The sequence below is a fragment of the Triturus cristatus genome, chromosome 9 (assembly GCF_964204655.1).
Source record: "Triturus cristatus chromosome 9, aTriCri1.1, whole genome shotgun sequence".
Taxonomy (NCBI): Eukaryota; Metazoa; Chordata; class Amphibia; order Caudata; family Salamandridae; genus Triturus; species Triturus cristatus.
The window spans coordinates 1,203,983,824-1,204,009,214 of record NC_140592.1 but is presented as its reverse complement, the minus strand read 5'-3'; positions in this window follow the sequence as shown (position 1 = coordinate 1,204,009,214).

Here is a 25,391-nt window from a genome sequence, read left to right as displayed (position 1 = left end):
CATTTCAGGGGCAAGACGTCTCACTAAAGTACACCTCACTACAAAGCCTCTCACTCCAGGACACCTTACTACAAGACGTCTCACTACAGGACATCTCACTACAAGGCTTCTCCCTACAGGACACCTCAATACAAAGCGTCTCATTCCAGGACACCTTACAACAAGGCGTCCCACTACAGGACATCTCACTACAAGGCTTCTCACTACAGGACACCACACTACAAGACGTCTCAGTACACCTCACTACAAAGCGTCTCACTACAGAACGTCTCACTACAAGATGTCTCACTACAGAACACCTCACTACAATGCGTCTCACTACAGGACACTTCACTACAAGACGTCTCACTACAGGACACCTCACTACAAGACGTCTTACTACATGACACCTCACTACAAGACACCTCACTACAAAACGTCTCACTGCAGGACACCTCATTACAAGATGTCTCACTACAGGACACCTCACTACAAGGCGTCTCACTACAGGACACCTCACTACAAAGCGGCTCACTACAGGACACCTCACTACAAAACCTCTCACAACAGAACAGCTCACTACAAGACATCTCACTACAGAACACCTCTCTACAAGGCGTTTCACTTCAGATATCTCAGTACTAAACCTCTCACTACAGAGCACCTCACAACAAGGAGTCTCACTACAGAACAGCTCACTACAAGACATCTCACTACAGGACACCTCACTGCAAGGCGTCTCACTACAGAACAGCTCACTACAAGACGTCTCACTACAGGACACCTCACTACAAGGCATTTTGCTACAGTATATCTCACTACAAAACTTCTAACTACAGAACACCTCACATCAAGGTGTCTCAATACAGGACATGTCACTACAAGGCGTCTCACTCCAGAACATCACACTACAAGCGTCTCACTACAGAATATCTCACTACAAGGTGTCTCACTACAGGACACCTCAATGCAAGGCATCTCACTACAGAACATCTCACTACAAGGCGTCTCACTACAGAACATGTCACTACAAGGGGTCTCACTTCAGGACACCTCAATACAAGACGTCTCACTACAGGACATCTCACTACAAGGCGTCTCACTACAGAGCATCTCACTGCAAGGTGTCTCACTACACCTCAATACAAGGTGTCTCACTACAGGACACCTCACTACAAGGCGTCTCACTACAGGACACCTCAATACAAGGTGTCTCATTACAGGACACCTCACTATAAGGTGTCTCACTACAGGACATCTCACTACAAGACGTCTCACTACAGAACACCTCACTACAAGGTGTCTCACTAAAGGACACCTCAATACAAGGCATCTCACTACAGGAAATCTCATTACAAGACGTCTCACTAGAGGACATCCTGAGCCAGGCAATCCAGCGCACCCAAGGTGGGAGATTTCATTTAAGTGTGGGCAAAACATTAAACTTTACCCAGGTCTCTGAGGTGAAATTTCCTATTTGCAACCACTTTGCAGGTGTAGGGAACACCTTTCTTCACTCCTATACTTTAGCTGACACCCTGAGAGAAGTGCTGTTCCTAATAGATAACACCAGGAGGTGACGAACGGAGCGCTGAAACTTTTCAGACTCTCATCCCCCCAGTCATAGAACAGGGTTCAATCCATCATCGTTCTTTAGCTCACTTCGCCACCCCAGTTCAGACCCAGCCATATGTAAATCAGTCTTGACCCTGTTCCTCGTGGGAACAGTCCACCCCAAACTGCCAAGCCAGGTCTTCCTTGGAACGGAAACAGGCATCATGGGACCAAGTTCGGGGTAACACCCTTCATCAGCCAGGCTAGCTTGAAGCCAGTGGTAAAGCGATCAAGGGACCCACGTCTGGGTATACCCTGCCAACTTGGGGCAAACAAAGCAAACACAAGGAAATGACAGATGGAGCCCTGAAACCTTTCTGACACTCACGCCCAGTCACAGATCTGGGTTGAATCCATCATCATTCTTTAGCTCAGTTCGCCACCCCAGTTCAGACCCAAACATATACAAATCAGTCTTGACCCTGTGCTTCATGGGAACAGTCCATCCCGAGATGCCAAGCCATGTATTCCCTGGACCGGAAACAAGCATACTGGGACCAGTTTCGGGGTGACAGCCCTCATCACCCAGGCTAGCTTGAATCCAGTGGCAACATGAGCAAGGGACCCACATCTGGGTATACCCTGCCAACTTAGGGCGAACTAAGCAAACACAAGGAGATGACGGTTGGAGCACTGACACTTTCAGCGCTCGGTCCATCATCTCTTTGTGTTTGCTCCTAATAGATATGCAGCTCCAACTGGCACACAAACTCATGGCAGATATCTGGAGATACTCAATTACACAAGAGAAGATTTAAACAAAGGAAAGCATTCCATGACTTTTCAACAGAGTGGATGGAGAAATAACTTGTAATTAAGAACATCAACTCCTTGGTTCTAAGGAGGAAGTGTAACAGCAGATAAACAAAGGAACAGGGCTTGCTCCATGAGAGCGGAGACAGAGCTGTGCACATTGATACTGTACCATGGTCTCCTTCTAGAGAGTGATCTGAAACATACTTGGAATTTCACAACAATCCATTTGTGAGGCTTTATGGAATATCATAGAAGCCCTTAAACATCCTTTAAAAAATAATTTCCATTTTATCTTTGTACCACAGGAGGTCATTGCGCCCACGAGGACTTTCAACAGTGGGATCAATTAGGAGTAGGCTAACGAGGGATTCTAGGTAGGAGACCACTACTGCCCATTCCATGTAACCTGGTGTTCCAGCACTCCAAATTACCATCTGTTGGAACATCTGCACCCTTTAAACCCACCTTGGACTTTGGGGAACAAGATGTAGACACTGATACAGGCTACCCCATCCACCCCTTACTTCACCATGGGGAGCATATAACTCTTCACCCCAGCAGCACAGACACCTTCCCTAACCCAGACCCACTGATCCCCTCCCTAGCTTCTCCCCTCCCATGATCTGTAGTGCCCCCCCTACTCTCATTTACCACTTGCTCACAGCAGGTGCCCAACGAGGGTGGAATAGTATCTGGAATCAGGGATAACAAGGTTAGTCAGTCAATAGCTCTTTATTTGGCCAACAAAGACTATAAAAGCACAATATAGAACACAATATAAAACCCAGCTAGATGGTATGTGTAACATCTGTGCAAACAAGTATTCCTTAACATAAATATACATGCAGTTGTTTAAAACACAACAAGGTGCAGAGGAACAATTACATATTAATTATTGGCGAATATACATGACATTCCTTGTTAGTGTGTGCAAATTGCAGTTAAAAAACTTCTAAAACAAGAATCAAAAAAAGACTTGGTGGTTTCAATAAATAGTCAGGGATAACGTGGCAAAACAGGACCTGGTCATCCTGTGTCCACATAATAATTCCATATTCTGGAACTTTCAATTGGAACTGAACATTGCAGGCAAAGAATTGCCATCTAGGATCGGTAATTCTGGCTCCAGTAATTCTGGCCCCCCTACACAGTGGCTGTAAACACATGCCATCAAGGAGGTGGTGATGTGAATAACCTACTCATAAACTTTGGCTCCCAGATGATCATGTGTAGTCTATGTACCCGGCATGAAGAAAAACATGGTAGTTCACTATTTTGGCCTATGTTTAGTATAATCAGTCCGCAGGAAACATGGTCACTTTCAAACACAGCGAAAAGTTATGTAACTTATTTTCATCCTATAGTCAACAGGGTAAAGAGTAACTCATTAGCAGATCTTTTAGTTTGGGTAGCCGCAAAGTGCCACAAAGTGCCACAGTTAGGGCTGATTATAGAGAAAGGGGTTGGGCCCTTAATAGCAAACTAGATTGGGCCTCTTCAACCTATAAAATCAAACAATGTATCTAGTTGCTTGTTTTTTGTACTGACTCTGCATTGAAAGGACCAATAATCTCATTTTCATTAGCCCTTGTGATTTATTTCACATTACTTCAATATTTACTCAAGGTGATTTTGAAACATCTTTTTGCATGTCTTTATAAAGGGCAAACATTTTTTTAGAAAAAGAAAGGTTCAAATGTTAAACAATCAACATGACAAACTTACATGAACATATAGTGACAAGACATAACAGTTGTTTCATTCAATCAAATGAATTGTGAGATTAACCATTCATAGACCAACCCTTCATTTGAAAATGAAAACAAATGGCGGAATAGACAATTCCTATCGTTCACAAAGTCTTTTACTGCTGGTATAAGCTACTGGGGGCCCACTAATTTTGATTGTTAATGCTGGTGGAATAGGCGATCTGCCACTATTTCCAAAAACAGGATGGTTTCTTGCGGGTACTCTTCCCCAGGTGTTAGGCCAATGCTTTTTGAACCCCCTACAATTGTGGGGTTCTCCTCAGGATCTGGACATGGTCAGTTCTCAAGTTATCCTCGTGTTTAGTCAGTAGGAGAAACCAATTCTTTTAAGAGTTCAATTAGAGCCACTCGCAGATTTCTTTGTTTCTTGAGGGCGTGCCGAGTCTGGAATAGCCGGGTTGGTTTTCTAATTGTATTCTGTGCTGGTGTGCTTGTGTATTTACTTGCCTTCTGGAACTGATCAGTTCCCCGCCAAAGAAGGAACCGCTGTAGGCTCACTAACTGAGCAGAGCCAGATCGCTATCAGAAGACGCTAGAGATTAACCACGTTCATAGTGACCACACCGTCATCCGCTCCACTCAACACGCATGCACAGACGTCACCCAAGGATTACACTGACACTTTCATTGTGGGTGAAGAACTGCTGCAGGTTTATTTCATACAACATAAGTATGACGATAAATGGGTTATCTTACGGGCGATCCAGGGCAAGCAGCCCCTCGCTGCTCCGCCCGCCTGGTGAGCCAGCACGCACGGTGGGTCGATGCCCGGCAGTGCGGCACATATTTTCAGATCATCCACTGGGATCGTACTTTGAGCAGCCAACACAGCGCCACGTAAAAGTTCTTTCCTGGCTCCAGGGCTGGGGGACAGAGAGTCGCAGGTAGTCTCCCTCGCCGCCTCCCACTACATCGAGGCCGCTGTGGAGGAGGACTACAGTCCCCAGCAGCCCTCCAGTGACCCGCCCACATCCGCCGGAAAGCGCGCCCGGAGGCGCTACTTCAGCAGAGGTTCCCCCGGTGGGGCGGGGGGATCGTACTTTGAGCAGCCAACACAGCGCCACGTAAAAGTTCTTTCCTGGCTCCAGGGCTGGGGGACAGAGAGTCGCAGGTAGTCTCCCTCGCCGCCTCCCACTACATCGAGGCCGCTGTGGAGGAGGACTACAGTCCCCAGCAGCCCTCCAGTGACCCACCCACATCCGCCGGAAAGCGCGCCCGGAGGCGCTACTTCAGCAGAGGTTCCCCCCGCGTCGCGGGACGCGCGCGGGCGTCGCCGGGCTGAGCCCGGGCAGAGGGCGGGCCGTCTGTGGCCGTCCGGGGCAGGAGGAGGCAGGGCAGGGCAACTGACCCTTGATCAACTACAGACACCACGGACCTGTTAGTGTATTGTTCCACGCGTATACCTGTGTCACACGCTATTGGACTTAATGTAATGATGCCGAAGTCCAAGTCCACTAACCAGTCTGGTACAGGAGAAAAGAGGACCATGGATAATTATATGGTAAAAGTTGTCAATAAGATCAACAAAGAACGGAGACTCTCATTGGGCAGATCAAGCTTAGAAGCACCGTCAGTGGATACATTAGCACTCAACACTGAAACATCTACTTTAGAAAGTTGTAGGGGTAATACAGACATTGAGACTGTAGAATTAATGGTCGATGTACCCCCTGATGTGGTTAATGTTGAAAGCATTGACGAATCTACCTTTTTAAATGATTCTACCCCCTCACAGACCATAGCTTCTTGTTCCAAAATCACCCCAACTCCTTCCCCCTTGCTGAGGAAAGTGCGGGCATGTAGGAAAGCCCCAGCGAAGAGGGCGGTGTCCTACAAAACCAAAAAGCAGGGTACAACCCAACTGAGCAGGGTGGCTACATCTGACTCGTTAAAAGATATACTGGGGACCAATGATAAAGCTGAGGGGGTTTTTCTTCATACAGCCTCAATAGGACATTTGGTATCTATCATCGAGTCAAAACTAGAGGCCCTAATCAGCCCCCTGCTGGTAAAGTTAAATTCAGTCTCTGCAGAAGTAGCTTGTTTAAAGGGTCTCTTGGCCTCTTATGAAAATCGACCTTTGGTAAACACCAAATCGCCCGTTTCGGCCCCTGGGGTTCATAGTTCAATGGATGGTGACTTGGGACCTACGTCTAGTATCTATAGTAAGGGAGTCTCTGCGAATTTGGGGGACAGCAGGCAGTTAAGTCCGTCTGTAAATGCACCATCTACTGCAACAGCAGTACCTTCCTCTTCCTCATTAGTCTCATCATCAGGCATATCTCTTCCTGTATGTGCGCGCCCACAGAATGTACAAAAACCTGTAGCTGATGGAGATGCTGGTTTTATTAATCACAAGAGAAATCATATCGTTAATCTCCCACCACAGTGTGCACCTTATGCAGTGGTTTTGATTAATGTCCCTGAGGTTGACTCCAGTATACTTAATTCCAGGCAGGAAACTCATGATTCGTTAAAAAATAAGTCTCTTGCCTGGCTCAACAAAAACTGTGGTTTTCCGCTGGCATTTTCTAAAGATATTTTGTCTACTCGCAGAGTTGGCTGGATAGGGGAAGGCAGGAAAACTACCAGAGGGGACTGTATTATAGTTAATTTTAAATACCCACAGCACGTGGCAACTGTCCTCCTAAAAGCCGCCTCCTTACCCAACCAAGTTAATTCAGTCTCTGCTAAACCTTTGGGTTATTTTTATAGTTATTTGAACTGCCAGCAATTACCACAGCACCAACAGGATGAGCACTATGCAGCTGGTTCAATTAGAGGGGGGGTTGGTTATCCTCCTAACTTGCTACCGAGAGTCCCGATGCTTTGTAATAGAGGGGATATATACGGAAACGAGCCATTTTGCAGGCCGAGGGATTACACCCTCCCCCTTTTTAACCGTTTTTCTGCCTTGTCGTCGTTGGAGGAAAACGACTGACTGTTTAACAATATCAGGAAGTCGAACGATAAACGGGCCACCAGTGAGCAGCCTAATATAGTGGCGACTACTTTTTCGCACTCTCCATTTGAAACCATTCAAGCGGATGCCGTCATGGTGTGCTCAGGAACTAAACGGACAAAGATTGCATCCTTGCCCTCCGTTGCAGACTCCCTTTTAACTCCAGAACCCTGCCTTGTAGAACGAGCAAATGATTATATAGTGTCAAACTGCGATCCCAACACAGGTTACCACGTTGTTACGTGGAATATTGCAGGTTTGAAAAGGAAATTAGATTCCCCTTTTTGGAGGGAATTTATTAATAAAGGGTACGATATAATATGTCTTCAGGAGACTTGGTGCGAGGAACCTATCTTTATTGAGGGATACTCAGCATATAGCTTAAATGCAGTGAGCTCGACCGCTGGAAGAGCCAAAGGTGGTCTTTTGATTTTAATATCAACCAAACTAAACTCCTGTAAAACCAAAAGTTGTGTTTCTGTGGATGTCTATTCTCAGGTATTATGTCTAGAGTTTGATACAGGGAAGGATTTGTTGCTGATAAATTTTTATAATAATGTATTCACTGCTGACAGAGGTAAAATTCTGATTCAGCTAGAAAATGAAATTGTGAGGACTCAGGCAGTTTTAGGCCATCAGTCGATTGTCCTTTGGGTGGGTGATTTTAATATAAGCCCTTGTCCTTTTGCCTCGAGTAATTCATGTGGATTAAGAAGGGAATCTGGTAATACGGAGGAAAACGACTGTTTACATTTCCCACATTGCGCGTATGGTACCGCCCTAAATATGATGCTAGCCAAGTTGGATTTGGATATGTTAAGTTGTACGAGAAATAGTAATAACGAAATCTGTCCAACTTTTACTGGCAGAGGAGCTAACTCATATATTGACCATATTTTACTGTCTAATGATTGTGCATACTCCAACTTGCATGTCAACGAGCAAACTTTAAGTGATCACAACAGTATTTCTTTATCACTGCATAGTTGGGGTCACAAAAACATGGATGCCAACAATTGTCTTAATAACATCGAGGCAGTAAGACCTAATGGGTTCAGGATTAAATGGACAGCGGTCGTTCCACATGAATTACTGGAGGAGGTCTTAAGTAAATGCAACATGGAAGTAAATTATTGCATTGGCGATGAGGTACATCCACATGTTGTACTCGACCACCTGTGTACAATTAATGAAACCATTGACAATCTACTTACAAAACCATATAAAGGGAAAAAAGAAATCAAGACTGGTTGGTTTGATACAAGTTGTACTCAGGCTCTCCACGCATTAAAACAAGCGTTGAGCTTCAAACCTCGCAACAGCTCAGCAATTAAAAACTGTCGTGCTGTCTATAAAATAACACTCATCAAGAGGAAAAAAGTTCTCCAAGAGGAGGCCTGGATTAATCTCAGTCTTGCGGCCGAAACAAATGATAGTAAATTATACTGGAACACTATAAATAGTCCTTTCTTAAAAAATGACACCGTGCCTGAAATAACTTCTCACGTTGATTGTAAAACATGGATGCATCATTTTTTAAATATTTTTAACCCGGATAGGTTAATTTTAGATTCCCGTCAGGGCAATGAGTTTACCTGGCCAAGACTGCCCCTGACTATTGGCCTGGGCGAGGTCTATGAGGGTCTAAGCAACAGCAAAGGTGGCAAGGCTCCTGGCCCAGATGGGGTCCCGCTGGATTTATATAAGTCCGAGATTCACTTGTGGGCCCCCATTCTAACCAGGTTATTTAATGCAACAGTGGAGGGACAGATGCCAATTTCCTGGGGCCAGTCAATAATCATTCCCCTTTTTAAGAAGGGATCCAGGTCTGAGGCAAGTAATTATCGTCCCATTTCACTATTAGACGCATCTATAAAAATTATGAGCAGAATAATTTTAAAAAGACTTGAGACTTGGGCCATCGACAATTCGATTATTTCAAAGGCACAATACGGATTCAGGAAAGGTCTGGGGACGCTGGAGCAGTGTGTTAATTTAGACCTCCTTATACATAAATACACTGTTGCTAAGGATGGCAATCTGTTCCTCTGTTTCGCAGACCTAAGCAGCGCCTTTGATCTTGTAGATCACAACATCTTATGGGACACTCTGTTAGATCTAGGTGCCCCTAAAGAGTGTGTATACTTTCTGGCTCGGTTATACTCCGGACTTTCATGCAAAGTACGTTATGGTCCTATGGGAGAATGTACGCCCTTTTTTAAAGTTGCAAGAGGTATTCGCCAGGGGTGCGTCCTGGCACCGTTTTTATTTTCCCTATTTATAAATGAAATTGATTCAATTTTAAGTAAATTGCCTTCAGACGCCCCTGTGATTGATGGAAGCGTTACTCCTATTTTATTATACGCAGATGATGCGGTTCTTTTATCACGAACACAGAATGGCCTCCAACGCTTAATAGACAGATTTGTGTTATTCACCAAAGACAGGAAACTGATAATTAATAAAACTAAGACTTTTGTTATGACCTGTGGAAAGAGGGTGAAATCTAATTCCTCCTTCTTTATCGATAAAGTTAAGATACAACCGGTCAACAGTTTCTGTTATTTGGGGATAACATTTTCCGGGGATGGGAAATGGAACAATGAGGATGAGAATGTGAGGTTAAAGATGAATAGAAATACCAGTAGTATTTTTAGATTTGCGGCCAAATTAGGGCAAAGGAGAACGAAAGACATGCTGGCCATTTATAAAGCTAGGTGTATCTCATCTGCCTTATATGGGGCAGGAGTATGGGGACATCATCCTGTTAATAATTTACAGAATGATGAGAATACATTTTTGAAGAAATTGTTATGTGCCCCCTCCTCAGTTCCCAATATTTTAACCCATATGGAAGCCGGTATTGACTTTATCATGGACTTAGCTGCTCTACGCCCATTGTTACTTTGGCGCTCTATCTGGTCCAAAACTGAGACGGTATTTACACAAACAATTATCAAGGATTGTATGAAACTTGATTATTCGTCTCGGATACCATGGCTGAGATATATTTACTACTGGTTTGACCTTCTGTTTGATTGTAACATTCGTCTGAACCCTGAAGCAGCTGTACTGATACCTAAAAAAGACATAAAATTGAGGTTCCTGGCACATAAGAATGCTGCCAGAGAGAATCAGTCCAGTAGCTTAACAACTGTTGCTTCCTACCTTGATTTGGACTTAAGGAGAGGTTTTCAGACATATCTCACGACCGTGACTTATAACTCCCATAGATTCGTCCTAACCCGTCTAAGGTTAGGGATTGTGCATCTTTTAGTCTCATTCCCGGATATGAAGATTAAATCTAGTATGCTGTGTCCTTGTGATAATATCTCAAAACAAAGCTGCTGTCATTTTTTATTGTTTTGTAAATTTTATTATTATTTTAGGAAATTTTATCTAAAACCTATCCTTTTAAAACACAAGATACGTTCTACCAAATCAGCAATGAAGTTTTTAACAACTCTGGAAAGTCCCGATACCTGTTTTTTTGTGGCATCTTATGTGCTCAAATGCATAAATATAAGGAAGTCCATAGTCTGTACCGATTAGTCAAACTTTGTTATGTATTTTGTACATTTAGGTATCGCTCAGACTTTTCTTTTCTTTTCATGCATCTTGTAGCTCAAATGAATTCTGAATGATGTATTTTGGATTTGTTTTTAGGCTTTGCATCTTTTGCACATTTGCACATACTAGACACTTATATGGAACACGCACTTTGTTAAAAATGTAACGTATATGCTTCGTGGATAAATTAGCATTATGCACTTTAACAATGCTTACATATTGTTTTCAGTCATGTCCAGTGTATAAGGTATTAATTGGATGTTATGTATTTTTTTATGTGTTTTGTTCTGCTTATATGGTTGTATTTTACATACCGAATAAAGCTTTTGAACTGCAACTGGGTCACGTGATCTGTCTCCTACTCCCGCCCCTTTTGACAGGGGCGGAGCGTGTTATGGCACACCCCCGGTTGGTCAGGCCCCCCAACCGCCCGAAGGACTAACGGGGCGCCGTCGCGGTCTTCCCAGAACCTCCTTCGGCTCCCGGACCTTGGCTCGGGCACCCTTACTGTGCCGGACAGGGGTACCCTTACTGTACCGCCTGTCGCAGAGGTACCCTTACTGTACCCTTCTGCCTCCAGATCGCCCTGTAACTCCACCTGCAACGCAAAAAGACATATTAAAACATTCCAATAACGCGCCGCCTCCGCCGCGCAGGGTAAGCGGAAAGGGTGGGAATACGCGTGGCCAGGTAGGAGTGGCGCGCAGGAAGCAGAGGAGGATCTGGGGGAGAGAGGCGCCTAAGAAGGGGGTCTAGCCTCGCCCCCCCGATCGGCACGCCTCCTAAAGGCAAACTTATTGGGAGCTCCCCTCCCTGGGCGCGGCCTCGCTAGTGAGGCGGAGCAGGGGGTGGGGGGATGCTGCGACGGGCGGCCACTAGAAGGCTGCCCTGCTGATGTCCCTCTGCGTGGGACTTGGGCAGCGGCATAGTGACCACACCGTCATCCGCTCCACTCAACACGCATGCACAGACGTCACCCAAGGATTACACTGACACTTTCATTGTGGGTGAAGAACTGCTGCAGCTTTATTTCATACAACATAAGTATGACGATAAATGGGTTATCTTACGGGCGATCCAGGGCAAGCAGCCCCTCGCTGCTCCGCCCGCCTGGTGAGCCAGCACGCACGGTGGGTCGATGCCCGGCAGTGCGGCACATATTTTCAGATCATCCACTGGGTCACGTGATCTGTCTCCTACTCCCGCCCCTTTTGACAGGGGCGGAGCGTGTTATGGCACACCCCCGGTTGGTCAGGCCCCCCAACCGCCCGAAGGACTAATGGGGCGCCGTCGCGGTCTTCCCAGAACCTCCTTCGGCTCCCGGACCTTGGCTCGGGCACCCTTACTGTGCCGGACAGGGGTACCCTTACTGTACCGCCTGTCGCAGAGGTACCCTTACTGTACCCTTCTGCCTCCAGATCGCCCTGTAACTCCGCCTGCAACGCAAAAAGACATATTAAAACATTCCAATAACGCGCCGCCTCCGCCGCGCAGGGTAAGCGGAAAGGGTGGGAATACGCGTGGCCAGGTAGTAGTGGCGCGCAGGAAGCAGAGGAGGATCTGGGGGAGAGAGGCGCCTAAGAAGGGGGTCTAGCCTCGCCCCCCCGATCGGCACGCCTCCTAAAGGCAAACTTATTGGGAGCTCCCCTCCCTGGGTGCGGCCTCGCTAGCGAGGCGGAGCAGGGGGGGGGGATGCTGCGACGGGCGGCCACTAGAAGGCTGCCCTGCTGATGTCCCTCTGCGTGGGACATGGGCAGTGGCATAGTGACCACACCGTCATCCGCTCCACTCAACACGCATGCACAGACGTCACCCAAGGATTACACTGACACATTCATTGTGGGTGAAGAACTGCTGCAGGTTTATTTCATACAACATAAGTATGACGATAAATGGGTTATCTTACGGGCGATCCAGGGCAAGCAGCCCCTCGCTGCTCCGCCCGCCTGGTGAGCCAGCACGCACGGTGGGTCGATGCCCGGCAGTGCGGCACATATTTTCAGATCATCCACTGGGTCACGTGATCTGTCTCCTACTCCCGCCCCTTTTGACAGGGGCGGAGCGTGTTATGGCACACCCCCGGTTGGTCAGGCCCCCCAACCGCCCAAAGGACTAATGGGGCGCCGTCGCGGTCTTCCTAGAACCTCCTTCGGCTCCCGGACCTTGGCTCGGGCACCCTTACTGTGCCGGACAGGGGTACCCTTACTGTACCGCCTGTCGCAGAGGTACCCTTACTGTACCCTTCTGCCTCCAGATCGCCCTGTAACTCCGCCTGCAACGCAAAAAGACATATTAAAACATTCCAATAACGCGCCGCCTCCGCCGCGCAGGGTAAGCGGAAAGGGTGGGAATACGCGTGGCCAGGTAGTAGTGGCGCGCAGGAAGCAGAGGAGGATCTGGGGGAGAGAGGCGCCTAAGAAGGGGGTCTAGCCTCGCCCCCCCGATCGGCACGCCTCCTAAAGGCAAACTTATTGGGAGCTCCCCTCCCTGGGCGCGGCCTCGCTAGCGAGGCGGAGCAGGGGGGGGGGGATGCTGCGACGGGCGGCCACTAGAAGGCTGCCCTGCTGATGTCCCTCTGCGTGGGACGTGGGCAGCGGCATAGTGACCACACCGTCATCCGCTCCACTCAACACGCATGCACAGACGTCACCCAAGGATTACACTGACACTTTCATTGTGGGTGAAGAACTGCTGCAGGTTTATTTCATACAACATAAGTATGACGATAAATGGGTTATCTTACGGGCGATCCAGGGCAAGCAGCCCCTCGCTGCTCCGCCCGCCTGGTGAGCCAGCACGCACGGTGGGTCGATGCCCGGCAGTGCGGCACATATTTTCAGATCATCCACTGGGTCACGTGATCTGTCTCCTACTCCCGCCCCTTTTGACAGGGGCGGAGCGTGTTATGGCACACCCCCGGTTGGTCAGGCCGCCCAACCGCCCGAAGGACTAACGGGGCGCCGTCGCGGTCTTCCCAGAACCTCCTTCGGCTCCCGGACCTTGGCTCGAGCACCCTTACTGTGCCGGACAGGGGTACCCTTACTGTACCGTCTGTCGCAGAGGTACCCTTACTGTACCCTTCTGCCTCCAGATCGCCCTGTAACTCCGCCACAGCTCTGGGGAGGCTTCCGTCGCTGCCAGAGCCCCCCTTCCTCCCTTCGCTGTTATAGGTGCCCTGCCCCTTCGAGCCAGCTTTTAGTGGGCTAAATTATGGGTCCTGTTCTGTAACCCGTAAATGACGGCATTAATTTGCAACATTACTCAGAAGCCCAGGGCAGACTAACAAAGGATGTCTTTTGGCCCCACTGCCGTTCAGCTTAGACGTGACTGGTGTTCCTAGCTTTCTAGCGATGCCACTGCAGATCTTCCTAACGTAATTATGGGAAGATCTAGCACCTACATATGGAGCCAGAACTGAACCATAGCTGAATTCGTCAATCCATCGATTCCCTTCATATCCTAGCACAAAGGTTTTAATTTCCACTTTGTCTACAAAGGTGATGTATAGATAGCGTCATGGTTCCTGAATTGCTGCTGCTGCTGCGGGGGTTGCATGATTTCTCAGCAGGACAAAACATTTTAACGTAACTGCTAAATGGACGCATTCTTTATCATGACTCCGGATAAAGCCAATATGACTGACTGAGCTGCCAAAGAATACATCTCTCAGCTCGAGGACCCAAATTTGTGAACGTTTCTCACCTCCTTGGCTCCAAGGAAAGGCTGGGCGGGAAGAGCAACACCTAAATCTGTTTCTCAGGCTGGAAAATAAGGCATGGGTAACAAGGCATTGGTGAAATAGGCGCTTATGGACCTGCAATCCTATTAAGATTTTCCAATTGGCCAAATTAGGTGCCTTCCTGGCTTGGAATTGTGTTTCCAACAGCTACAGCACAATAAGCAGGGTGAAGGTAACGTGTGAGTTAACCACTTTACCTACGTATATAATCACAAGCTGACATCAGGGGTATCTAAATTTGCTTCCTTTCACATCGTATTATCCTATTGTTTACTACAAACTGACCCATATCTTAGCAACATCTCCTCGTTTTAGCCTTTCTACTTGCAAATTAAGTTACATTAAATTGGACGATAGAGTCTTATACTAGTCCCGCTGTTTATCCCAATCTTTTCTTACTCTCCACTGGGACAGCGTATCCAATTTCCTTGCTTGTTGAATAGAAGCTAGCTTTTGGACTTTATTGCTGCTGACAGGAGTTAATAGGTTTGCCTACAGTCCTTGTTATACCGGTGTTGCTGTGCTATAGGTAAGTCGTGGCACCGACATCGTGGCTTGAAAAGGAAACTTCTTAGTTTATCAAATAATTTGTTGTGAGCCCCAGTTAAGATTTCGTTCATATCCTCATAGTTGGCAGTGTCTCTATCTTGCCAATACCTGGGTCACGTCCGCCTTAAATGATGACAAAACATCTGGCTTTTCCGCTAGCCTTGCCCATTAACCTGTCAAATGTCAGTGGAGAGCAGCACCTCTCTGGTCATGCTTATTTCAGAAGGTGTTAAGTGCAAAAATTCAAGAGGTATGGTCGCTCTCTGCTCTCTCAATTATTACCATGTAGATGAGGGCATGCCATTCACGGGTGTCTGGTTGAAGTATGCACAGGTAATTGACACTCATTCTGGGGTGTCTGGTTGAAGTATGCACAGGTCATTGACACTCTCCCACGTGCAGTGCTGTGAAACGTTTGAAGTAGTTCATCGAATTCAGCCAGCCACCCTCTAGGTGGAGGCTTGCACTCCCAAACTTCTGCTAGTGTAAAACCCCGGCCACACCTCCAGTTCAGTGAAATTGAGTCATTCACGACACTGACAACCCCAGGGGCCAAATACTGGGCTGTGTAAATGCGGCCCAATATCACCATGAACAATTAGCTTGGAGTGGATGGGTGTTAACCTAGGCTGGCTGAAGGCAAAAACTTTGACAATCACTCCTGGCAAGATGTGCCAACGCAGGTAGACTAAAGAGTTATCCAGCCCGCCTTACTTCCTTTCCCAGTTCGACACAGGTCGAAGAAGAATGCCCCTTCCAGAAAGGTCATGGCCTTATCCCTGAAGCCTATCCATACAGCATTCTACCGGAAATCTACAGCATTGCTTTGTAAAGCTTTTTCTGTTTCCACAATTAATTGTGGTCGATATGCTCTCCCTCAGTTTGAACAAAATCTTGGCTAATCGTACGCCTGCCTAATTCCCAGGGCTGTCTGGCTTAATGCTTTACGCCTGGAATTGCCCCACCAAATGTAGCCTTGCACTGAAACTTAACTGGGTGTCTCAACTTTCCTTTTAGAGCTAGAAACGCCCCCCCGTGCTCCTTGTGCTTACTAAATGGACCCGCTCCTTAGTTTCCAGCACACAATGCACTTAAATGTCATCTGGCCCTGGTGCCTATCAAACAACAGTGACAGCCTCTGTCACCTTCATACAATACATAAACAAACCTCACAAGGTCGCAGAAGCGGCAAGCCAGGCTAAGTCTCGGTAAACCGTGTCACTCTGTGCTTTCCCTGGCCTCCCTGTGGAACAGGGAGAATAACCTCAAAGATGTTAAGTATGATAGACAAACCCAGGCCTTCCGCATGTCTCAAAATAGCTCAGGCTGCTGCCTTTCCTGTATAGACTAAGCTGCCACTATGACTGAGTCGCAGAAACATTACACCAGCTGTTTCCGAATAGCAAGGCTAAAGATGAAAGGCAGCCGCATCTCTTGACTTAAGCGTGGAACTCACAAAATACCTTCAAGATGTTATGTATGACACACAAACCCAGGCCTACAACTTGCCTCAACACAGCTCAGGCTGCTGACTTTTCTATATACACTAAGCTGCCACTATGACTGATTTGAGAGAAACCTTACCCCAGCTGTTTTCTAATAGCAAGGCAAAGATGAAAGACAGCAGCATCTCTTGACTCAAGCGTTGAACTTACAATAATAACACTGGTAGCTCAATTTCTGTGTTACACCTTTCCACAAGCTGACCATTGCATCATGGTTGAGACTGGGTTGCAGGCTGAACCTTGACATATTTGTACTCCTGCTGCCAGGGAACATATATCTATATATATACCTTCCCTTATCCTGTTGCACCACTTGGGACACAACTTCGTCCCTTCGTACCTACAGGCATGGAACTAATGCCAAAGAGATTCCCCCCTAGTACCGGATAATCCTAATAAATGCTGCATTTTGGGACAAAGATACCAGGGAATAAATGCAAAGGGGCTCTCCAGTGCGTGTGAACCCATGTCATTGCGATTAGTAACTGTTGCTCTGTTCGAGCTAGAACATGCGACTTTATTAATTTAATCAATTAATCAGCAAAGCATGCTGGAGATGAAGGAATATGTGGCCGGCCCAAGGATATACAAATTGAGCCATGGCGTTGAAAGGTTCCAGGGACATGGCTGAGTGAAGCGGCCTCACGACTTTTGTGACCGTGTAGCGCAGGTACGGCTGGCCCTCGAAATTTATTTTAACTGACAACACAAGATGAAGCCCTACATGTGGACCTACGGAAAAGCTGCTGTATTGCCAGCGGCGCAGGAGTCTGCATAAGACACTGCATAAGGGCATAAGCAATGTGGGTTTTTATTCCTATTAAATGCGTGCCTATGCACGATGCTGTCGGGCCGATACCGAAGGCTATTGGCACTGGTGCGCCACAATGCAAGCTTGCCTGTATCACAAGAAAACCTGTCCCAACTTGGACATACCGACATCCACTTCTAGTGTCCTGCCATGTCATCTATCCCGAATCTGGCTAACGAAAACTACCATTGGTCAAAGCTAGTCAAGGTCAGCCGTTAGCTCCCGCCCACCAGGAACCGAGCGAGTCATAGCTCCGTAAGACGCCTACGTCATAATGGCCAACGAAAATCATTGTATTATAAACAAGAAAGAGCTTGCGGTCTCAGCGCGCTACGGAAGCCTCTTCACGTAGAGGAGAAAATTAAACAGCAGGAATAAGTGAGCGGGGTTAGAACCTGTCCAATGATCGGAAGCTTCTAAGTGTCATCGAAGCCCACACAAGAACAGCGACTACGTTCGTTTTTTTTTTTTTTTTAAACGGTACGAGTCAAGCACAGCTGGGCGACGCCATTGTCTAAGGCGGGATGACAGTCCGTGCGCCTCCATTACGCGGCCGCGTTGCCACACGTCGATCAGTCTGTGCCGTCACGGATGAGACCGGGCAGTACAGGACAGCAAACCGAGGGGGCGCGGAAAAGTGATCCAGTTTCTGCCCGGAGCGATAATCTGATAAACTGCCAGCCATGTATATAAAGATATCCCCAGGAAAGGGATACAATAATATTACAGCAAATACGCAAAAACAAAAAGTTAACGGCTTTCCAAAGCAGCGTCTATGACAAGAGGGAGAATCACACGAAATACCCGGTGTTGTGCAAGAGATAACATATATTACAAGCACCGCCATTTTTGTACACGGCTAGTAAAGGGGGAGAAGAACGGAGTTAGCACGATGGGAGAAACAGTGCGACTAAATACACCATCAGCCACATGGCCGCTAACCAAACACACACTTGCGCAGCATGGCCTGTGTCCCACCCATGAGTCTGCTGGCCAGACCTCCCATAAACTGTACAATGAACTGGCATACAAGGAACAATGCACTTATGTAATTATGCCCCCCCACCCGGACGGCCCCAGGCCAGCCTGCAACACGCTGCGTCCTCGCATGGCCCGCATCGTCTCCCCTGAATTGAGCGCGTCGCCCTCGCGATCCCCCTGAATGCCCGTTAGGGCCGCGACACCATGTGCAGTGCATGGCAAGCCCCCCCCCCGCACTAAGGGGTGGGGGGGGAAGGGGGCCGCGCGCAAGAATCGCACCCGCCCGGATCGCCCCATTGCGCACTGCCCCTCGAGCACCCTGTCCGCAATTGCGCGCTTGTCCTGATAGCGCCTTGATACCCGAGGCACCAGGCTTACCATTGAGCTATAGCTCCTGATGGCAGAACCAGTATTTAATTCACCGATTTTTGCTGCTGGCTGAGAACGCGGCCAGCCTGGGAGGCGCTGCATGAGAGCGCCTCGCTTTTGTCCCTTTACCCCCTATATCGCGGGCAAAAGTTACTGGAGCACCGAGTCAGAAAGGCGCGCGTTTTACACTGCCAGCATGGGGGGTGGGGGTGCGCTGCATGAAGGCCAGCCCCCCGACTGCGGCTCTTCCGATACCGATACCCCAGCCCTTAAATATAGCACCCACTGAATAAGTTTGCTTGTCCGGTTCACTTGAAGCAGGTCACGCAGTGTTTCCTGGGCTGCTGATCAGTCATACACAGCCCCGGACTTGGATGGCGCTCTGAAAGCAATCTCCGGTATGTCTGGTTCTCGGTAGGTATGATTTACGAACTTCGTTGTAACACTGCTATCTAGTGAAATGCAGCTATCCTTGCAAGGCCTGTTAGTGGAGAGATAAAAAGATGCCGGCAGGTGAAAGTGGTTTGCACGCAACGATTGAAGTGCTTAGGAAAATACAGTAATTGTGATGTGGGGCTCGGGCGGGGGTTTTTTGAAAGTCGCGTTGCCGCTGAACTGTCCCGGTCCAAAGATATAAACACCAGGCACTGCTGAGATCCGAACTCAGGATCTCCTGTTTACTAGACAGGCGCTTTAACCTATTAAGCCACAGCGCCTCCAATTAACCCCCCGCGGCCGTCCCCGCCCCCCCCCTCAAGGCCTCCCTGCGGCCCGGCCCCGTCCCATCTCGCGCCGTGGTAAATAATTAGAAACCCGCCAAAGTATCCAACCGTTGCGCTGGAACCCGCTTGCACCCCCCCCACCCGTGGCCAGGAAGAGTTTAAAGTATTGCCACCTATGTCCTCTGACAGCGTTCGCGGTACTCGATCCCTTGTCCCGTGAGAGCCTGGATAACCGAGGGTTACACCGCAGATGGCCGCGCGGGAATGGATGGTGGGTGGGTAATGGCGGGGCGGCCGCCAGAGATTTGGCGCGAAGGTGCGGCTAAGTCCTTAATTCGCCACCCCGGGCACCCGGACAAACGACACGGAAACCGCACGTAGCCGCACCGACCGCCTTGCAACCTGCCGCCCTAACCTATTCTGGACCGCCCCTACAGCCTGCCACACCGGAATCACACCACGGAAGATGCCCATAACCCCGCCGCATCGCCCCTCAGACGCGGAGCACCGCTTGCGCCCCCCACACCCATTCGAGCCACAGGGCCCTGTTCACCTGGGCATGCCCAGGGACAGGGCCGGGGTGGGAAGGGTTAGCAAGACTCACCGCAATATGCTGGTAACCCGAAGAGCACGACGACGCTGAAGGGGCCCCGGTCATAATCACGTGGTGCGGACGGCAGGCAATACGCGTGGCCAGGTAGGAGCGGCGCGCAGGAAGCAGAGGAGGATCTGGGGGAGAGAGGCGCCTAAGAAGGGGGTCTAACCTCGCCCCCCGATCGGCACGCCTCCTAAAGGCAAACTTATTGGGAGCTCCCCTCCCTGGGCGCGGCCTCGCTAGCGAGGCGGAGCAGGGGGGGGGGGGGGTTGCTGCGACGGGCGGCCACTAGAAGGCTGCCCTGCTGATGTCCCTCTGCGTGGGACGCGGGCAGCGGCAATCCGGAAGGTAAGTAAATACACAGGCACGCCCGCACAGAATACAATTAGCGGACCATTATTAAAAAAAAAGAATAAAAGCAACCCGGCTAATCCAGTCTAGGCACGCCCTCAAGAAACAGTGCGAGCTGGCTCCAATTGAACTCTTAACAGAATTGGCTTCTCCTCCTGACTAAACACAAGGATAACTTAATTAAGAACTGACCATGTCCCGGTCCTGAGGAGAACCCCATAATTCTTAGTGCAAAATACATCCTTGCATCTATTTTGGCCAAAAGAGTGCATTTTGCACAAAGGAAATTGAGCTATATATGGGGAGTAAGGCGTGGGAATTCCTACTCTAAGTGCACATTTAGCATTCAGATGCTCGTGCTCACTATTCGTGTTCTGTTGCATTTGGCACGATTTCATACTGTAAAATGCCTCCTCATAGCCATTTTGGACATGAGGGGGCATATAGGTGCTACCAAAAAAGCGCTAAATTCAGTATTAATCTTCTAGCGCAATTCCACATAAGCTTGCAGAATTTATGGTTTTCCGTGAGAGGACACTACACGGAAATACGTGAGTTACGCCCAGCCCAATAACTAGCACTCCCTGCTGCAAATTACCCCATGCCCCCTGCTGCACATCAGCCTGTGGTCCTGTTGCACTGTTGCGCCTTCATAGAGGCACCTCTGTGTACACTGATCCATATATGTTTGTTTGTCTACTGTATGATGCCTGTTTTAATGCTCCGATTTTCTTTTAAATGGATCTGTGTATTGGTATTTTTCCATATATGCAAGCCTTGTGTATGCAAATGTGTCTATAAATTGAATGCCTCTCCGGCTATATGTACTATCTAAAACGAATGCTATTGGCTTTGCCAACGCTTGTTAAACTTCATTGAGTAGGTCAGAGCTCTTACTGTGAGTTGGGGCAATTGTGGTGTGTTTCTTGGCTCCATCAGTTACTATTTGTTTGCTCAGGAAGTTTGGATCTGTCTGAGCCTGGCTGAGAGCTTTATCTCTGCTTGTACAGCGGGGTTTTATTTGATAATTGTTGATATCAACGTGGCAGGATGTCCTCGCTCTTGCAATGAATTTCCTGTGGTTGCTGACAAGGAGGATACAATTTATAGGCCAGGGATACAAGGAGTTCAATTGGAAAAGATTTAAAATCTGCTGAAATGCCATTTTACCCTTAATAATGGGCCCATCCTTTTTCAGACTGATATTTTTGTGTTTCATACTGTTTTGTTTTCAGTACCAGGCCTTTTTTATTAAGGCCAAAGTGAAGTGCATCCTCCTTATCACACAAACACATTGGCATTTCGAGCAATGCTTAATGTGCTGGAGTAAAATTATTTTAAATTATGAAGAACTAAATCATTTCATAGTAGATCTGGCAAGTCAAAGTTTGCATGGCGTTGTTTCAACACACTTTCTGCAGTGGTAAGAAGATTTTGCATAGTTTGAGAGTTTGCCAAGTTTATAAAATATGAGAAAATGTATACAAAATGGACTTCACAATAGAAAAGTCCAGCAAATAAAGCTGGCCCAGTGATATTTAGGCCAGGTTTCAGGTTACGGCTCAGAGCTTGGGTTGTGTCTTGGTCAGCAGTAAAGTTGATTTGAGACGGGGATATCATGGGGTGTGGTAAGGTTTAGTGAAAATGGACTGCTGTAGTCTTAAAGCCTGCCTAGGGTGGTGGGATGTCTGGCTAGCAGATGCCTGGTGGGGTGATCTCATGGGGATGATGGTGATAAAGTAGTGGAAGTTAGTAGTGATGAGTAGTGGTAAGGTGGTGGTTAGTGTGGAGTGTGCTAGGGTCGCCTCAAAAGATGTAAGTGTTATGTTTTTAGCCATAATGAAATTCTGAGAGCTTACTTGAGGTGAGTTTAGACTGGAATCTGTCAATCCTTGATTTTGTGCTGCTGTTTAATAAAGTGATTAGTCTTTGTAACTTTACTCTTTGGCCTTATGTTGATGTCTCAGCGCCTTGAGACCCTCAAGGGTGAGTAGTTGCGCTTTATAAGACTACTGAGTTTCGCAGCATGATCTGATAGTGGTGTTTTTCAATCTTTTTCTGGTCGTTTTGGGGATTGTTAATTGTTGTTATAGCATGGTCTAGACCTGAGTGGTGAATTAGGGTTGTGGGAGAATGCTAAGTGGTTGCTGATGTCTTGCGGCAGCCTCAAGCTCACAAGTTAGTGTTCCCTAGCTAGTGAAGAAATTGGTACTCTGGATGCACCGCCTCTTGTGGCTAGGAAAGTTGTGAAACCTCTGTGAATCCTCTGTGCCCTGCACTTACTTTGAGCATCCCTCACCCTTAAGACAGAATAATATTAGATGCTCTCTTTGGTTCCTGACATCACTCCTCTGTCTAAACCATTTGCGCTAGCATTCACATACCCCTCCCATCTGCTCCAAGAATTTATTAAAGCAGAGCCTGTAAAGCTCATCTCCAACAGCTCACTGAAAATAATTAACGCCCCCCCAAATTCTCCATAGAATGCCTGCTAGAGGGATTATATCTGCTGGCACTAAATTATTTAATTTCTGTTTCATAATTTCCAAGTTTGTCTCATGCGACTTTGACAGTGGTTAAAACCTGTGCAGCTAATGGATTTAGAGTCCATTCAATTATCTCCTTGCCAATTTACTGTCTTATCATTTTTCGGTGTCATGTTGTCACATGGCATTCAGATGTTGGCTGCGTGTTGCTAAGCATCAGCGCTAGGTACATTTGTCAAGTGGAAAATAATCTTGCTAAAAACAGTAATTTCAATAATGCAGTGTAAATGTAACTATAATTACTCCAGCAATAGATAAAAGGTCATTCCTCTGTCGCACACCAGCTGTTTAAGCGGGATAAAGAAGTGCGAGCCGAGTAGGGGAGAAGATCCACCCTCTAATGGCTGATAATGAGAGGTTAATTGCTGGTATGTACAAGCAGAAAATCCAAGTTGTAAATTAACAGCACGGTGACGGTGGAGTGACCGCTTCTTCGTTTGGAAAGAGCAGTGTCTGTCGACCCAATGGAGTTTTGTGGAGTCGAGTTCTCTCTCTCTCTCTGTATATATATATATTTTAAATTTTGCATTTGGAACTTTTTTGCACAACGTCACTTTATAGGATTCATAGATGTGGCTGTATGCTTCAACATTGCCCACAGGGGTACAAATGCACTATGCATTATTAATAAGTGAAATTTGCACAGCTGTGGTACTTTTGCACTAAGACCCGAATTTGATCGGGTTAGACTCTTTGCTGCTGCATGTAAATAGTGCTTATTTTGCACAACTGTGTTGTTTACACACGGGCCCATAAAATATGGGACCTAATTCTTGTTGCCAATAGCATTAAGTAATACGTCTCAAACAGAACTGCATAGAGGTGGATTAATCATTTAAAGTATTCATGCAGTGTGTTCTATACAATAATGGCAAAAGGCTTTTTCTTTTACAATATAAATACTGATATACATTTTTCCTGTGGAGAATTTTGTGTTTAAAAATTTCAACAAAAATTAATTGAACTTGGATAGTATCACAGCCGATTTGATTGTAGTCTGTTTTTCATGTTTAGAAGGGTAGCAATCATGTTGACACTTTAAATAACATTGTGAACTCCGTAACACGTGATGTGATCAAGGCCAGGCTTGGCCGAAATACGTCATAGCGAACTGTGTGGAATAAAGTAAATGCACAGAATCTTGGTGTCTGTGTCCTGAAGTCTCCTTGGGGGGATCGACGCAATGGGTTTGGAAACAAGATATATTGGATGCTGAGGACAAGTTGGGCCGCGGTGTTCTGGATGGTCTGGAGTTTGCGTAGCAGGGATTTGTTGATTCCTGCATAGAGGGCGTTTCTGTAGTCCACTCTGCTTGTTATGAGTGCTTGGGTGACGGTCTTTCTGGCTTCAGGGGGGTTCAACTTGAAGGTCTTGTGGAGGATGCGAAGGGTGTTGAAGCTGGTGGAGGTCACGGCGTTGATCTGTCAGGTCATGGTAAGGGAGGAGTCGAGTATGATGCTGAGGTTTCGGGCGTGGTCTGTGGGGGTGGGTGGGGCACCGATGGCCACCAGGAGTTGTCCCATGGGGAAGGGGAGCATCCGAGCACTAGGACTTCTGTCTTCTCCGAGTTGAGTTTCAGACAGCTTCTGCTCATCCAAGCTGTGGCGTCTTCATTGATTCTTGGAAGCTGAGTCTGGTCGTTTCGGGGTCCTTTGTGAGGGAGAGGATGACCTGGGTGTCGTCAGTGTAGGATACAGTGCTGAGTCCATGCTGTCTGACGATGGCGGCGAGTGGGGCCATGTAGGTGCTGAAAAGCGTGGGACTGAGAGAAGATCCTTGTGGTACTCCAAAGTTGATCTCTGTGGGTTCAGAGAGGAAAGGCTGTAGTCTGATCCTTTGGGTTCTGCCGGCGAGTAAGGAGCGGAGCCAGTCGAGGGCTGTTCCCTGTATTCCGGAGTCGTGGAGTCTGGTTGCGAGGGTACAGTTGGAGATGGTGTCGAAGGCTGCGTTGAGGTTGAGTAGGATGAGGGCTGCAGTATGACCTTGGTCGAGGAGCCTGGGGATGTCGTAAGTGGCAGTGAGGAGGGCGATATCGGTGCTGTGGTTGCTGCGGAATCCAGATTGGGAGGGGCTGTGGATGGAGTTCTCTTCGATAAAGTTAGTCAACCAGACGATATTCTTGGTGACTTTGGCTGTGAAAGTAAGGAGTGAGATGGGTCGGTAGTTCTTCAGGTCCGTCGGGTCTGACAAGGGTTTCTTGAGGAGGGGCTTGACTTCTGCACGTTTGTAGTCGTCTGGGAAAGTGCCAGATTCGAAGTGGCATTGATGGTGCTTCGTAGCTGGGGCGCAACGGTGGCAGCAGTTCTGTAGAAGATGTGCAGAAGGCAGGGGTCCATGGGGGCTCCTGGGTAGATGTTCTTCATGGTAGAAGTGGTATCTTCAGTGGTGATCGGGGTCCAGGCGGTGATGGTGGACCGGCTGTCACTGCTGGACGGAAGGGTTGTTTCTGAAGTGTGCTCGCTGAAGTTGTCGTAGAGGGCTCTGATTTTCCGGTGGAAGTAGGAGCCCAGCTTGTTGCAGAGGTCTTGGGAGGGAGTGATGTCTGTGGCTTCGCTGTGGGGTTTGGTGAATTG